This window comes from Trichechus manatus, unplaced genomic scaffold (assembly GCF_000243295.1).
Source record: "Trichechus manatus latirostris isolate Lorelei unplaced genomic scaffold, TriManLat1.0 scaffold00003, whole genome shotgun sequence".
NCBI lineage: Eukaryota > Metazoa > Chordata > Mammalia > Sirenia > Trichechidae > Trichechus > Trichechus manatus.
This window is the reverse complement of record NW_004443939.1, coordinates 29,022,582-29,028,113: the sequence shown is the minus strand read 5'-3', so window position 1 is coordinate 29,028,113 and position 5,532 is coordinate 29,022,582.

Below are 5,532 nucleotides of genomic sequence, written 5' to 3'. Positions count from 1 at the left end.
AAAAAAAAAAGTTCACAAAGGTTAAAGATGATGAAGAACGAAAATCCAAAATTGGGTATAATAATGAGAAGAGAAAAGTAAGGAAGTTGAGAAACTAAGAAAAAAAAACAATATTTCAAGACAATAGCAGGGAAAAGGAGAGAACAAAAATGATATCTGAGGTACACAGATTATCAGCATAAATAACAGCTTCTCAGAAGAGATCAGTTATAAATGATCCAAAAATGCATCTGAGAGTAGAATAATGAATTTTAGATTAGTGATTTACAACATGAAGTATTTCATTTAATGAATACCCTATTATAAATTCTTAAAAGATATTGGCACTGCTAGAAGAGAGAACAAACACATGGACTATTTAGAAGCCACATCTGGGTAGTTTTCATTTATTTTCATTAAAAGTTATAGCTAAATTCATCTTAAATATTTTGTTGTATAATTTTATATCATTTGAATATGTATTGGGTACAGCCAAGGGAAATGTATAATTAAAACTTCATTATGGCATCACTTAAAACTATATTTCTTTTTTTAAAAACTCACAAACTAATTCATTGCATAAATACCATACACAATTGTTAGTGATCGTACAATGTAATGTTCAAAAGTTTCAGCTACTTGAAGAGTGTTAAGATGCAGAAAAAACAGAATATTTTATTTATTTTAATGCTTAATATTATTAATTTATCAAGAACTGTTTCATTTCCACAGAAGTATCAAACAGTTCCAGAAATTAGAAATAAGAGGGCAATGCCAGAGTATTAATTTAGATTATTTTTCCGTGGAAGAAAAAACTATGGAATTTCCATGTTTATAAACAAGAGAAAACATATGAGACTAAGCAACACAAGATAACTTACCCTTAAAAATAGTTTATATATTTTTTGTAGATTGCTTTAATTCTCTAATTAGAAGTGTCATTTGGCAGATTCAATTCTCTTAAGAATATTTTAGCTCAATTCAATGTGAGTAGCAATTTCATTTCATGTAACAAATGTTTTGATGTGAAATGTACTTTTTATAGTCAGGTAGTTCCTAGAGTGAGAAAATCAAAAGGGAAGAACACCCTCGTCATTTCTCAAGCTGAAAGAACTGAAGAAAAAATTCAAGCCATGAGTTACAATACAATAGAAAAGATTCTATAGGCAAAAAAATTGAACAACATAGGAAGCATTAAAAGAAGATAGAAGAAATACACAGAGTCACTGTACCCAAAAGAATTGGTCGACATTCAACCATTTCAGGAGGTAGCACGTGATAAAGTGATGGTATTGAATGAAGATTTCCAAACTTCACTGAAGGCATTGGTGAAACATAAGGAATTGATGAAATACCAATTGAGGGGTTTCAACAAATGGATGCAGCTCTGGAAGCACTCGCTTGAATATGCCATGAAATTTGGAAGACAACTACATGACCAACCGACTGGAAAAGGTCCATATTTGTGCCCATTCCAGAGAAAAACAATCCAACAGAATGCAGAAATTATCAAACAATATCATTAATATCACACGCAAGTAAAATTTTGCTGAAGATAATTCAAAAGCGGTTGCAGCAGTACATTGGCGGAGAACAGCCAGAAATTCAAGCCAATTTCAGAACCTCAACAAGGGATATCACTGCTGATGTCAGATGGATCCTGGCTGAAAGCAGAGAATACCAGAAAGATGTTTACCTGTGTTTTATTGACTAAGCAAAGGCATTGATGGTGTGCATCGTAACAAATTATGAATAACATTGAGAAGAATGGAAATTCCAAAACACTTAATTGTGCTCATATGAAACTTGGACATAGATCCAGAGGCAGCTGTTGCAACAGAACAAGGGGACACTGCGTGGTTTAAAATCAGAAAAGGGGTGTGACAAGGTTGTATCCTTTCACTCTAGTTATTCAATCTGTAGGCTGAGCAAATAATTCGAGATGATAGATTATATGAAGAAGAAGAGGCACCAAGATTCAAGGAAGACTAATTAACAACCTGCAATATTCAGATGACACAATATTTCTTGCTGAAACCAAGGGAGGCTTGAAGCACTTACTGATGAAGATGAAAAACCACAGCCTTCAGGATGGATTACACGTTAACCTAAAGAAAACAAAAATGCTCACAACTGGACCAATAAGCAACATCATAATAAACCAAGAAAAGTTTGAAGTTGTTAAGGATTTCATTTTACTTGGATCCACAGTCAACGGCTGTCTTAATTATCTAGTACTGCTATAACAGAAATAACACAAGCGAATGGTTTTAACAAAGCGAAATTTATTCCCTCACAAACTAGGAAGCTGAAAGTCCAAATTCAGGGTGTCAGCTCCAGGGGAAGGCTTTCTTTCTCTGTAGGCTCTGGAGCAAGGTTCTTGTCATCAATCTTCCCCTGGTAGAGTAACGTCTCAGCTCAGGAATCCTGGGTCCAAATGACATGCTATTCTTGTTTCTTAGTGTTATGAGGTCCCCATGCCTGTCTGCTTACTTCTCTCTTTCATGTCTCAAAAGAGATTGGTTTAAGACGCAATCTAATCTTGTAGATTGAGTCCTGCCTCATTAACATAACTACCACTAATCCTGTCTCATCAACATCATAGAGATAGGATTTGCAACACATAGGAAAATCACAAAATGGTGGACAATCACACAATACTGGGAATTGTGGCCTAGCCAAATTGATACACACATTTTTGGGGAACACAATTCAATCCATAACAATGTCCGTGGAAGCAGCAATCAAGAAATGAAATGAGGTATTTCATTAGGCAAGTCTGCTGTAAAATACCTCTTTAAAAAGCAAAGTTGTCACTTAGAGGATTAAGGTGTGCCTGACCCAAACCATGGTATTTTCAATCACTTCATATGGTTTTGAAAGCTGGACAATGAATAAGGAAGATCGAAGAAGAATTGATGCATTTGAATTATGGTGTTGGAAAAGAATATTGAAAATATCACGGACTGCCAAAAGAAGGAACAAATTTGTCTTGAAAGAAGTACATCCAGAATGCTCCTTAGAAGCAAGGATGGGAGGCTTCGTCTCATGTACTTTGGCCATGTTATCAGGAGGGTCCAGTCCCTGGAGAAGAACATCATGCTTGGTATAACAGACAGTCAGCCAAAAAGAAGAAGATCCTCAAGGAAATGGACTGACACAGTGGCTACAACAATGGGCTCAAACATAGCAGTGATTGTGAGGCTGATGCAGTACCAGGAAGTGTTTCATTCTATTGTACATGCGGTCACTGTAAGTCAGAACCAACTGGACAGCAACTAGCAACATTTCCTGGTGAATTGTGAACAAATATTCTAGTATGCATTCCAGGAGATCAAATCTGTGAGTGTGGTAGAGTTGGGTGAGATTTCAACTACCTGTTTTTCTAAATATAATTGGAAGACTTGGGAAAATCCTTCAAGGGAATCAGAATATTTTTTACTTGTTTGTGAATAAAAACAATTTTTAAAAAATCTCTTTTAACAGAAGACAATTAAAGCTAAAGAAAAAAGCTAAAAACTTAACATCAGTGGTACCCATGGATACAAATACTTCATTAATTGGATAAAACAGAAGGAAAACAATCTTTCCAAAAACATTACTATGTGTTTCTGAATATATTTCATTGAATGCATTCTTAATCAGTGATCAGCATAGGCATCCCATAGTTATGGCTTAAAACATTTTTAGATAAAACATCAAAATAAAGTGGAGAGGATGTATAAAAAGAATAACTCATGGTTTTTGTTCTAAAAATAGAGCAAAAAGGGGAGGTGCGGTCAACATGGTGGAATAGTTAGACGCTTCCTGTATCCCTCTTACAACAAAGACCTGGAAAAACAAGTGATTTGATTCTATGTGAATATCTGGCAGCCCTGAACAAGGCAAGGTTAAGAAATCCGTCTGAGTGATATGGGAGACGGAGACCGTTTGGAAGAGATGAGGAGGGCTAGAGCCGTGGCGGCGAAACTGTAGCACCACAGCCACACAGTCCGTGGTGAAGCAGGCAAACAGCTGTGTTGTGCACGCACTCGGGAAGTAGTTTCCACATCGAGAGAAACCCGGCAGCAGAGATTCTGCTTGGACACTCCAAACCAGTGAAAAGCAGCTCCCAAGAGGCTAGGATAAGTACACGTGTACACCCTTTCATGGGGATTTAAAAAAAAAAAGCCAATTTGGGAAAAAACCTTTCTCCCTTTTACCTCCTCCCTCTGCGCTCTGCACCGGGAGTCCGCTGGGCTGGAAGTAGATCCCAAAAGGTGCCCTGACCCATTCTTCTGGCATTGGAGAGGGAACAAATAAACTGCTGGCTACCCTAGGCCAGGAACACGGGGTCAGCACAGCTCCTTTGCTGGCCACAGGTATCAGGGGTCCACAGACTTTGAGTGCCTTACACCCCTGTATAGACTTGTGGGGACCCATCTCATTAGCATTAGTCCTCACTGCCACAGTATAATAGGGCAAACATCTGAAGTTTAACTTCAACTATTCAGCTGTGAGCTGGCAGATGTGTGACCCTTGAAACAGCCCTGCCCCTTAAGTAGGCACTTTTATTGATCTGCAGCAGGAACTTGAGGACTGGTGGTAGCACCTGAAGTGCCTAGTAACCTGCTAAAGAAGTTCAAGAAAAAGTGGTGCCCTCGAGTCTTTATAGTCAACAGAGTGGGGTGCTCATAGTCCGGCTGCAAAACTCACCTACCTACTCACCTTAGAGAATAGGGACACGCTTTCCTTTCAGACTCTCAGGGGCAGCCATCAGCCCGCTGCCTGGCTCAGCGCACGATCCCCTTCCACAGCCAGAGTCCAGTGCCTGCACCAATCACCCATGCCTCTCTAGGACTGGGGGTGAGAGCCTGCATCACACACTTGGTGACCGACTGCCTGAACACCCGAGCTGAACCCATATAGGAAAATTTGCTGGACTCCTGTGTGCACATAGTTAGTTACAGAACTAACTACCTGGTGACAGGACGTTAGCAATCCAAAGGAGTCAAAAATCAAACTAGTGCACAAGAGCAGCCTAATTGGGCATATCAAAACAAAACAAAATAAGAAGCTACTTCTCACTAAGAAAACACAAAATAAAATTATAATTAATTATTGATGGCTCAGAGACAACAGTCAATATCAAGTCACATAAAGAGGCAGTCCATGATGGCTTCAGCAAGCTCCCAAAATAAAGAATCAGTAAATTCTCTGGAGGAAGAGAACTTCTTGGAATTACCAGAGGCAGAATACAAAAGATTAATATACAGAACTCTTCTAGAAATAATAAAGGAAATTCAACAGAATATAGAAACAGCCAGGGAACATACAGACACAGTAGTAGCAGAACTTAAAAAAGTTACTCACGAACATAATGCCAAATTTAATAGGCTGAAGAATCCATAGAGAGATAGCAATCAGAAATCCAGAAGATTAACAAAAAAGTTTAAGAATTAGAACACTCAAAAGAAAGTCATAGGAGCAGAACTGAGGAAGTAGAAGTTAGAATTAGTGACATGGAAGATAAAGCTCTTGACACCAACTTATTTGAGGAAAAATCAGATAAAA